This window comes from Acipenser ruthenus, chromosome 4 (assembly GCF_902713425.1).
Source record: "Acipenser ruthenus chromosome 4, fAciRut3.2 maternal haplotype, whole genome shotgun sequence".
NCBI lineage: Eukaryota > Metazoa > Chordata > Actinopteri > Acipenseriformes > Acipenseridae > Acipenser > Acipenser ruthenus.
The window spans coordinates 19,915,883-19,928,766 of NC_081192.1; the positions used below are offsets into that span (position 1 = coordinate 19,915,883).

Genomic DNA, 12,884 nt, shown 5'->3' on the forward strand with positions numbered 1-12,884 from the left:
ATCTTTTTAATCTGGCTTTTGCGTAAATCTAGTTCTGTAACCATGAAATGTTACTATTCTATTTGGCATTTAAGAACACAAACTTCTTAGCATCAAACCTGTGTCAATATATAAACTATGTAAGAATCATAGCTGTCTGAACTCTGTTAGTCATTTAGAATATGGCATTCTTAAGTGCACCAGTCACGAATGCCCAGCGTATGAGGCCTCTACAGTCTAAAAACAAGAGAAAGTAAAAAACGTCTAAAAACAAGAGAAAGTAAAAGCCATCATTGCAGCAGAATCTGGTACAGTATCAGCAGCTGTGAAAGTGTGGACTGAGGAGGTTAGGGATTTGGAGGATAGAATGCTAGTAATTTATTATGTACAGTATGTGAGTGCGAGTGTGCAGGTTTTGTATTTTGTTCCACAGCTATGTATGTGTACATTCACATGAGGTTGCGTAAACAGTGCTAGTATTGCTCATGGGTTAGAGGGTGGTTTTATTTTCCTCCGGTTGGACTGTGTGCTCTGTGCTCAGAATGTGTCAGTGGTATTTGCAGTTAAATGTATGGGACAGTTGAATGCTTGTAATGAAAACCGTTACTGTAAGATGTATTATATTTTATTTTACTTTTGACTAAAATATCAGGTGGGCGAGCAAGCACGCTTTAGGGGACAAGGTTATATAACATATATGTTCTCTGGTATATGGTTTCCTTGATAATGTTACAAATTTAAAAGTTTTTTTTAAGAATAAAATAAGTTGAAAATGACCTGAAAACTCAATCTAATTCCATGACCCTTATAAATATTTACAGCAGTGTTGCAATGAGATAAGCATGTCATACTCTCCCCCTGGAAAGAATGTAGCCTTGAATCTCAATGCCATAGTTAATAAAGTTCAAACTGAGCAACACCACACAGTAGCGTTGGAGTTTTTTGTAATGTAAGCTAGGAAATCACTGAAAGTATTTTCAGCAGGTATAAAGGATTTTATTTTACTACCACTTTGTGCATATGTATTTAAACAATGAGAAACAGAATTGGGACATGGTTAAAATGCAGTATGTAAACAATGACATTAAAAGCATTTTCATGCTAAATATTTTCAGATTAGACAAAGTTAATGTTTATTTAAAATGTTTTTTGAGAATACAACAGCCACCAACAAATTTAAATGTCGATTTAACATTTTAGAAATTTGGAATAAGGTATTGCCCTCCTTTTCCTCTCAGTGCCTCACCCTAGCGTTAGTAAAATGAAGCGCAGGATGACATCCACCAGGGGATAAGAGCCTGCTGCAGAAGTGGAGGAGATGAGAAAGGGGGAAATACAAAAAACAAAACCTCATAAAAGACCATAGTGCTGTGGAAGTGAAAAGAGCTCAGAGAATAATACTTGCAGACATTCCTGCAACAAAGTGGGATGATTGTGTCCCCCTTCTTTGCTCAAGATCCCCCTTTGTTTTGTCTTTTTTAAATTCCTTCAGAGGTATCATTTTCCTGAGTGAGATGCAATAGAACTCATCCTGAAATGATAATAGCTTGGACAGTTGCTGCAGCTGTAGTGGACAAACTGATGTTATATAACATATCTTATAAAAGTTTACTATAGTAACAGCGTAATAATGCATAGTGAAAACATGCTACATCATAGGTAAGAATTGTAAAGCCCTGAGTATGGTAAAGCGTATACAAGAAAAAATGGCAAAACATGGTAAACTATGGTAAATGCATCCTGTAACCATAGGAAAGGCACAGGAAAACTTCAAAATTATTGTACTTTTATAAGGGACAATCTAATTTAATTTATGTTGAGCTTTACTGAATTAGACATAAAAACAAAAATAATACTGTAGGAAATATGAATCTATATATAAAGCAGATACAATGGTTCTTTAGCATATATCAAAAAAGGTTTAAAGCTCAAGTTACCATATAGGTCAATGATTTGAATGACACCTTGTTTTAACCTGAGAAGCATCTAATCTTTTTTCTATTATAACCTTGAGATAAGGCAATATATTTTGTCTGCTGGAAGAGGGCCCATATCTCTGTGCTGATGTGTTTCAGGGTCTTGTTTTATTTCAGCCCTTTGCTCCATTTGGTATACCTGAACACATACTTCAACATTTGCACTTTGGTCCTAACAGTTTTGAAACGAGAAACACTGGAGTATGGTCTTTGAAATTGTTAATTTACCTTGAACAAGTAAAAGATAACTAACCTTGACAGTGTAATAACAATTCAAAGATAAAATGTACAAACTATTAGATCAGGGCTGTCCAACCAATGACGCTTGAGCCATATGTGGCTCTATAAACAAAAAACTTGGCTCTTTTGAGTTAGAGTTTAGGTATCCAATTTCATGTAGTTTTAGTTTCAAAATGTTAATTTTTACATGTGTTTTTCTATGGGGTTACTGTTATCGCTTCTAATATATACACTCCCTTTGCACAGTTTGTCTAAAGTCGAGTTGAGCCTGCCTTTGTTCTTCGGTTTCCGTTTTGTTAACTATATGCAAGATTACCAGAAAAAGCTACCTGAAAAAAATAAAAGAAACACCTCTGAATCTGAATCACTTGCTGCTGACTCGCTGCTAGTTCCGTCTTATTGCTGCCCTCTCGTTCAGCATCTCTCTCTGTCCCTCACAGTCTCGCCAGGGTCATTACAGCTATATATAAATTGGTTTACCCTGTATTATTATTATTATTATTATTATTATTATTATTATTATTGTTTGTGGTTTAGGAATAGAATACAAAAGTTAAATATTCTGTAAAGTTACTAATATAAAAGGTACACATTTCCCCCCAGACCCCCCCCCCCCCCCCCCATCTCTCATGGACAAGCTGTGTTCAATGTTGTAAAACAGTAAGCTGCACTGGAAAAGAAAATGTGGACAAATTGTGAATCCTCACGATTTTTTAAAGGTGAATGGGAGGAACTTTATTTTTCACAGAAAGCAAAACTGTCAGGTGCGATTTGTTTGATTTGTGAGCAAACAATTGCAGGATTTAAAAAGTCAAATTGTGAGACAATACATTCAATGTATGCTTCTCAGTTCCCCTTAGATTCCAAGTTACGAAAAGTAACAGTTCAAGAGCTAAAACTAAAACTAACTATGTAATCAATGCTGTTTGTTGCTTCGTTCCTTTCAGGGCAATGCACTATTAACCAAAGCTTCTATAAGAATGAATAAACTACCTGCAAAAAAAATAAGAGACACCTTACTGATGGTTCGCGAATTAAGGAAGCTGCAGCTACAATTGTCAAGACTGTGCAAAGGTGAGCGATATAAAGATGCAGTTGGCAAAAGATCATGGGTGTTGCACTAGGCAGGAATATAGTAGCTAGACGCACAGAGGACATTGACAAAAGCATTTTTCAGCAAATGTTGCATGATATTCAGACACAGCCAAGTTATGTTTCTTTTCCTCCAATTGTTTTATAGGGCCTGTTGCCATTGCATGACAGAACTACTGCTGTGGATAGAAAAGCACACTTGGACCAGTATTTTGAGAAGTGGAATATTACTAAACTAGTGGCAATGCCATCTGATGGGGCCAGAGCAATGGTTGGTTGTGAAGCCAGGCTTATTTCTTTAATGCAGAAGAATGCATTTTACCCCAATTTCAAGAGTTCTTTCCACTGGTAATTTGTTTCCATTGTTTTAGTGCTAAAATACTTGATTTCACAGTCTGTATGTGCATAGTTCAATTTTATTTTATACATTTTAAGTTAAATGTTTGTGGCTTTCTGGCTCTTTAATGGCCAACTGTTCATCAGTATGGCTCTTCTTGGCAAAAAGGTTGGACACCCCTGACATTGATCATCCATACTTGGCAAGCAGTGTAGCTATTGTACAAATTACAACCTATTAAAAAAGTCATTTGCAGCAAATAATTGAAGAGCTTAAAAGATTGCTCTTATGGGTTAGGAGCAAGCATGAACTCAGCATGAAAACTTTTTAAAGCTGGGGTGCAGTGACATAAAAAAAGTAATTGTTGAGTGCAGCTAAACTTTCTATGCATGTCCTGAAAGTTTCATCCACATTTGTTACTTATAGTGGAAAAAAAGGCAAATTCACTGTTGTAAACAAATGCAGTAGATGGAGTACAGAAGTGAAAGCGATGTTACCGGTTCGGATGTTTTAACATCTTAAATCAAACAGATCAGAAATGTTGGTCTTGTGCTTCATTTATATTGGCTTCATAATGTAAAAAAAAAAGCTTGTTTACATTTGCACTTACTTCTCTCTCTTCTGTGGTTTGTTGTAGTCTGTTGATGGTAGAGTAGCACATGACTGGTTTTTTTTTGTGTCAGTTTCAGGTTTTTTAATTTGAATTTGAATCTTGGCAATATTTTCACGACTACTTTTGGTGAAAAGCTTGTGCCAAGCATCCTTATTCAGATGGTGAATTTATTTTGAAGAATACAACTTGATTGTTGCTGAAGCACGTTACTGGAATTTAGTTATTAATCAAACAAGAGGTTAAATTATCCATTGAATGTTTCAATTACACCACCCTCAATAAAGGTGAGGGACCTCTAATTATCTCCTGTACAGGTATTTAACTGGGCAGAACATCAGTGACTGATAGGAAGTATACAAAACAACAAGGAGGTAGACTGCAAAAAAAAATTAGCTTATTGTTCAGGTTCATAGTAAAAACAAGACATAAACCCTGAAGTATACTAAAAGTTTTAGTCATTGTTACATTTTTTATATAATAAGATGTTCAATAGTGATAGGATTTACTTGAGGTAACACCAAACTTTACATAATAGTACAGTCAATTACACTGCGTCACACACACACACACAACCTGATAACCTTCACTGTCTATGTAGGCTATGCCTTGCTGCAAAGGTTCTTAATCAGTCGGTCGGCGGACACCCTTTAAACATAAGCAAATAAACATAAAAGAATACAGACTACCGTCTTTGTTTGGAGACACAAAGAACAAAAAAAGGTGCGTTGCCCCAGCTCAGGAACTCCGTACAAAATAATAGCCAGTCTCTCGTTTCTTCACTGTAGGCTTTTTAAAAGTCGAGCAATGTACACAGAGTGCGTCGGATCACCGTGGCAACAGAACAGCCACAATTTAACATGCAAAACAAGTACAGTAATACCTGTCAACTTATGAAAACACGAGAACCAGAGGACTCCTTTTTCAGACTTACTGCACAACTTTCTCCGAACAAATCAATCTAATAATTCTTATCTTATATATACAGTAAATAATAATGTATTCTTAACTTGTAGCCTATTGGAATCTGACATAGCATCAACATCATAAAGTAGCCGAAGACATCTTTGCAGGTCGGATGTGGAAAACGACGAAATCAAGGGACTTCACAGGAATGCATACGAGAACGTGACATAACGTGATCATATTATTTATTAATAATGTACATGGGAGGTTTAATTTAACTTTTTTTAACAGCACCCATCTTGAACATCATTAAATTAATAAAGCTGTCTTCGGTAAAGTGGGTGCTGCAAATGCAGCTGCTGTTGGGCTTAGCATCCCAATCCCTGGTCCTCCTCACGAACTTCACCAATTGCCGGCATCATGCCGGCTCTTTAGGAAAGTTGTGGAGAGATATCAAAGGCCCTGCTGTGTTGGAACAACCATATATTACACACCTGTTTACCATGGTATCTCTCCCCTGGGTGCGTTGTGTTTTGGTGAGCGGTAATGCAGGAAAGTAGCGGGCGGGATGGCGAACTTGTCCTGGTGTGATGTCACACATAAATTAGTGAGCTGGATACATTGTCTATCACCTGTAGAGATCTTTTTACAGTGTTTTTTGGGGGACAGACTTTTCTATACACTTAGCATTAAAACCTATACATTAAAACGACACAGATACTTTTATTGACCTATCAACAGTACTATACAAGTGAATTCTGAAAAAAAAAAAAAAAAAAAAATTGCTCCCCACCATTAAGGTAAAATTGTTAATAATTGAAAAATAATGCATGTACACTATTGATGTTAAACTCCAACATTGCGTCTTTAACTTCCAGCTGTCACAAATGGAGATTAGGTAAAGGGGCATTCAGAACAGAAAACAGGAGGCACTTTTTACACAGAGAATTGTGGGAGTCTGGAACCAACTCCCCAGTAATGTTGTTGAAGCTGCTTGATGAGATTTTGGGATGAATACGCTACTAACAACCAAATGAGCAAAATAGACCGAATGGCCTCCTATCGTTTGTAACCTTTCTTATGTTCTTATGTTCATTAATAGCACTATTATCACACATAAATCATGCACAAGTATGGCTTATAATATAACACTTCATAAAGGTGAAAATAAGCCAGAAGGTCAATGTTTAGCTGGTTTGCATGTCCATTGAGGCTCTTCTATGACATTCATGGGACTTATTGAGAATTGTTCATTTGACAGTAATTGGAATAATTGACATAAGCGATATAGGCTAATGTAAATTATTTTAGGTAATAATTTCTGATTAATTACCTTTAAGACATTTGAAGTTGTTAGGTATTAATTAAATTTAATAAAACGTGTTAATTACTCAATGCAAAGCAATGTGGTCCCTCGGTTTCCCTCCTTTACACAGTTATTGAGTATCAATCAATACCAATCTGGCAGTGTTATTTAATATAGAACTTGTTGGGATTAAAGTAATTAAAACTAATGTATATTGTATAAGCAATTGTTTGTCTTACCTTTCTTTTATCCTTTTGATATGAAATTGATTTTTTTTTCACTTTCCTTAGTTTCCTTAGAAATTAGTCATCTCTTCAACAACCCTGTCTTCATTATCACTGTTTCTGATTACATCTTTCGTAGCTGCTTGTTTGTTTTTCCCAATAGCCCCTCGTTGTTTTGCATCAGTCATTAAGTTCCATAACACTTCCTTGGTCCAAACATCAGCTTATCTTCAAAACAACATTTGTTTTGAATCTTTATCACCTGTAGAGATATTTTTTAGTGTTTTTGGGACAGATTAGGTCCTAATACATTGTCTATCACCTGTAGAGATAATTTTTACAGTGTTTTTTTGGGGACAGACTTTTCATAGAGGTGTCAACTTCAGAGTTTTTTTTATACACTTAGCATTAAAACCTATACATTAAAACTACACAGATACTTTTATTGACCTATCAACAGTACTATACAAGTGAATTCTGAAAAAATAAAAAAAATAATTGCTCCCCACCATTAAGGTAAAATTGTTAATAATTGAAAAATAATGCATGTACAACACTATTAATGTTAAACTCCAACATTGCTTCTTTAACTTCCAGCTGTCACAAATGGAGATTAGGTAAAGGGGCATTCAAAACAGAAAACAGGAGGCACTTTTTACACAGAGAATTGTGGGAGTCTGGAACCAACTCCCCAGTAATGTTGTTGAAGCTGCTTGATGAGATTTTGGGATGAATACGCTACTAACAACCAAATGAGCAAAATAAACCGAATGGCCTCCTATCGTTTGTAACCTTTCTTATGTTCTTATGTTCATTAATAGCACTATTATCACACATAAATCATGCACAAGTATGGCTTATAATATAACACTTCATAAAGGTGAAAATAAGCCAAAAGTCAATGTTTAGCTGGTTTGCATGTCCATTGAGGCTCTTCTATGACATTCATGGGACTTATTGAGAATTGTTCATTTGACAGTAATTGGAATAATTGACATAAGCGATATAGGCTAATGTAAATTATTTTAGGTAATAATTTCTGATTAATTACCTTTAAGACATTTGAAGTTGTTAGGTATTAATTAAATTTAATAAAACATGTTAATTACTCAATGCAAAGCAATGTGGTCCCTTGGTTTCCCTCGTTTACACAATTATTGAGTATCAATCACTAACAATCTGGCAGTGTTATTTAATATAGAACTTGTTGGGATTAAAGTAACTAAAAGTAATTGATATTGTATAAGCAATTGTTTGTCTTACCTTTCTTTTATCCTTTTGATATGAAATCGATTTTTTTTCACTTTCCTTAGTTTCCTTAGAAATTAGTCATCTCTGCAGTGAATTGTGGGATTGTAGTGCTTGCCAAGGTGTTCTTTCTGATTAGTTTCCATAGTGACGAATGAGTTCCATTTGATGGATTAACCCAGTATGCTTTGCTAAATATAACAGAGATTTGGTTTAATGCTAATACTTTATTAAACTTAGAGAACATTAAGCAATATGAAAAAGGTATCAATACATATTTACCTATTTCGGAAAACCAGAAAGTACAGTCGTCTTCTTTTCTTTCCCCGAATGACCCCGTTTCATACCTAACTTGGTTACAGCAGTCTTCAACAACCCTGTCTTCATTATCACTGTTTCTGATTACATCTTTCGTAGCTGCTTGTTTGTTTTTCCCAATAGCCCCTCGTTGTTTTGCATCAGTCATTAAGTTCCATAACACTTCCTTGGTCCAAACATCAGCTTATCTTCAAAACAACATTTGTTTTGAATCTTTATCACCTGTAGAGATATTTTTTAGTGTTTTTGGGACAGATTAGGTCCTAATACATTGTCTATCACCTGTAGAGATAATTTTTACAGTGTTTTTTGGGGGACAAACTAGGTCCTAAGACATTATCCCTGGTTAGGCACATCATTGGCAATGTGGTAAATGTGTTTTCCATACAACTTAACTGAAATTAATATTTTAAAAAGTTAAGAGTTTTACACATTGGATTAACACAAAAGTGGTATCAGTGCATTGATCAACTTTTTTATTTAATATGTCACTGTGTGGGGTAGTATGATCATGTGACATTAGCAGAGGTCAAAGGTCACATAGAGTCACGTATTAAGCTCTTGTTGGACTTTTTCAATTTTAGTGGCTCAAAAATGTGTTCTGCCTGAGTTAGAAGTGTTTAAGAAGGTTCCTAATATTCCTCATATCATGTATCAGTTTTTTAGCAAATAGATTTGATCTATAGCCTATCGTTAAGTTTTGTCAGGGTGTCAAAAGTGATAATTTGACAAAAATGTGTGTGGTTTTTCAGACATTCCATGAAAATATCAACCAATGGTGCATCACTTTAATTACCTCAAAACCACGCAAGTTATACATCTGTATATCGCACATCATGTTTTTCAGTAATGTTAGAATAAATATAAATAATTATGCAAGTGCAACACAGAAATTCTTGTATATTTCAAATGTAACTTGTGCTGAATCTTGACTTCAACTCAAATTGCAAAATATTACCATTAAAACATTGCTTATTGCTATTCAGTATTTCACACTATATAGGGAAATACTCGTAAACAGAGACAAATGCCCAGCTGTTGAAGTGAGTAGTGGCACAGAGTTCTATAGAACTTTGGAAGCAACTAATGAAAATGTACCAAAATTCTGAAGCTATACTGAAGACACTGCTGAGTCAGCACAAATCCGTAGTATTTGAAATCATTGGTAAGTTTATTTGAATAACCATATATTTGTGGTTGATGACAGATCTGTACTGTATATCACTGAATACAGTTGTAATTGTTGTTGATGTCTCAGTCTGTGCTCCTAACATGGACTTGTACTGACTTGCTGCTATGGTCTTACTCATGAGTCATTTGGCTCCAGTCTACCTTTCCTGTTCCCCACCTCCTGTTTGACTGGATTCACCCGTCACTAGCATAAATACACCTATAGTATGAAATTCCAATTGTCCTGCACCCATTCCAGTGTGAGAAGTATGCCATGTGTAAATGAAATGATCAAGGGCCTGAAATCAGTTCCATACTAAATCTGGTTATTATAAACTGTTTTCCATTTATTGAAGCCGGAATTTCTTCCACCAGGTAACCAGTTAAAGTCTGGAAAGAATAATTCTGGATGCTTATCCAGTTCTAGCGGTAGATGTGCGCTGGAATGTCTTGGCACCAACTGTGAAAACAAAATTTAAAATCAATCCACGCGTGCTGGCTTTTTCTTTTTGACTTGCTGTATTTTTAATCTTAGTTCACTATTGGACAGTAAATACTAAACAAAGACACAATTGGTCCAAATTAATTTTATTATCCTTCAAAACCAGCCAATCAATACTTTGCATCAACAAAAGCAGCCAATCCTGTACCTGCAACTGCCGAGAGCCAATCACAGCCTGTCAAATCGACTGACGAACAGACTCAGCATCTTTCAACAACAACAAAGCGAGACGCGGACAGTTCAGTAATATTGCTCCATTCATATATAGATTCAGGAGAGAAAGGCTTTGGCTGAAGGTAGAAACATGTTGAACTAAATCTCATAGATAGTAAGCAAGTTTATATATATATATATATAATTGTACAGGACTGAGTAAAATTCCAGTTGAATAAAAAACAAAACAACAAAACCCCATACAAGAAGATATCTTCAGCCAGCTTTTGGATAGCGCTTAGAGTGACCGGCAAAGCTCTAAGTTCCTCTGAGTTTAAGTTTTCACCATCCAAGCTGACGACAAGGTAAACTGACAGCCCTTGTTTTATCCCCTTCTGTGTTGGCACTGAACTCTGCTGGAAAAAAAGGGACGTGAAGGACTGCTCTGCTGTAAGTAGTTCATCTTGGGTTGTCTGTCAGGACTGTACTATAAAATAACATTTGCTTACTAAGGTGGGTGTACATTAGTTTGTATTACATGCTGGATTGAGGTTGTAGTCTCTTCGGGCGTGTCATGTACATAGGCAGAGTTGCGCGTTTCTTTATTGAGAGCAGCGTTTATTCGAGGGCGGTGTCTATTAAAAAGCTGATATCTGAGTGTTAATTCGAGGGTGCCATTAATTCAAAGTAATATGGTATATAGTAACGTTCTGCTCAGGCAGGCAGGGAAGAAGGGAGACAACAGGCTGAAATCAGTTCAAAAGCAACCCCTCAGAGTCCACTGCTCTCTGATTGCTCTCTGGAACCACACACACAAGATTGGCGGCGCAGCGCCCTTTTATAGCGTTGCTCCGCCCCTTTATAGTAATCAGGTACCGGAGCTTACACACATCCCATTAGTCCTCAGCTGCACACTGGAACCAATGGGCACAGACGAACAACAACCAATCACAGGGGAGACACAGAAAGCACCATGCACGCAGGCTACATTACACAGACCGGCACAGAGACAAAGCTAAACAAGCAACTGCGGGAATACAGAGGGGAAAGGAACACAATACAGCGGGGATTACAGAACACAAAATACCATCACATGAATGCACGGATCGCTACAATATATATATATTTTTAGAGGAAAAAAAAGCTGTTGATTTTATAAAACTAGGACCGTAACTTAAATACTTCTATTCATGGATTTTGATACACATTAAAGCTGTTTGCTTCTCAGTTTTATATAATTTACATGGCATTTTCTACTTTAAAAAAAATGTTAATTAGTTAAAGACTGGAGTAACTGCTTTTAAAATATGGCCCAGAGTGACCAGCCTGTGTCAGGACACTCATGAAAATGAATAGGTAAATTAATTCCTAATAAGGTAAAACACTTCCAATGCATTTAAAATAAATACATATATCACTACATAAAACCATTACTATCAGTTTATAAACAGTTTTTGTACTTTTTGATTCTACATCAATCACAGTATGTGCAGATATATTCTTTTTTTTATTTTACATCAATTTTAAAACAGCATAACACTTGCTTCTGCTGCCACCTTTTGGGTGTTATAGAAACCATGGCTAACACTGTGATTAACAGCTGAGCTCTGGTATATATAGGTGATTTAGACACTTTTGTACCCACTGGGAGGCAGTCTTGCCACAGAAAACCTGCAATGGGCAGCTAGAAAGAACAGTAATGCATACAATTCAAATACTTAAAAAACGACCTCAAACAAATCCCAGATCTGTAACACTAACCAAGAGGGAGGGGGGTGTCACAGCAGGGTCGCATGAGCCTGGAATTACTTGGGACTGATCTCTATTTCTTCTGTGGAGAGCAGCATCTGCAGATGTTCCATCACTGAGTAACTAACAATGAGTAAGGTGATATACATCATACAGCTGGGCCAAGATCCTAACAATAGTATTTTGATATTTTAAAGAGCATTCTGAACGAGTCCAATAATAATAATAATAATAATAATAATAATAATAATAATAATAATAATATGCAGTACAGCACTGTAATAAATTGCTGTTTTCTCTGTGTAATGTAATGTCAGTAAAGCTGTTATATGAATGGTTGGCAGTGCAATTAACGCACAAGCCATGTCCTTGTGGATTAATATCCCAGGACACGTGAATAAATATATCAGCATTTTCTATTGTATTTTAAAATATATTTGACACACTGCATTGTCCACAGGACATATCTACAGTAATAATATTGTGCATCACAGTGGTAAACTGGGCTGTAATTCAAATATTTATTATTATTATTTGTTTATTTAGCAGACGCCTTTATCCAAGGCCACTTACAGAGACTAGGGTGTGTGAACTATGCATCAGCTGCAGAGTCACTTACAACTACGTCTCACCCGAAAGACGGAGCAGATATTGGAGTACTGCAGCATAGCTCTCAGTGAAATAGACAATATCAGCAAAAGTTTGGATACCACTAACATGTACTCCAGATTTTAAGACATTTCCCTCTATTCTTACTCATTAGCCACTTAGTTTGTCTTTTCATATAGGAGACTTATCTAATAATAAGGGCCATATTCAGAAAGGATTGGAATCCTAGTAAGTGTCTCAAAAATACAATCATATATATGCACTGTAATCTCAATCAGGGTTGGGTTAAATGACCGTAGTGCATTCTCAATATATTTTTTTCAAACCCTGGAGGCTGCAATGGTTTTCACCAGCTAAAATACACTGAATTGGCCACAAGTAAATATGAGTTCATTACAGTGGTTAATGGTGGTTGTTAAATCACCAATCAGATATTAAGTAACTCAGAGTTCAGGAGACTGAAGA

General features: G+C 35.9%; 1 protein-coding gene across 1 annotated transcript in view; it reads right to left on the reverse strand.

Moving 5' to 3' along the window:
- Nucleotides 1-11,580, reverse strand: part of LOC117399809 (cytochrome P450 7A1-like) — a 44,736-nt gene extending 33,156 nt beyond the window's left edge. The window contains exons 1-3 of the mRNA XM_034920570.2: nt 8,201-11,580; nt 7,934-8,109; nt 6,686-6,932 (exon numbers count right to left, since the gene is read on the reverse strand). The gene's annotated coding sequence lies outside the window, so the exon portion shown is untranslated. The remainder of the gene's footprint in view (nt 1-6,685; nt 6,933-7,933; nt 8,110-8,200) is intronic.
- Nucleotides 11,581-12,884: the final 1,304 nt, after the last annotated feature.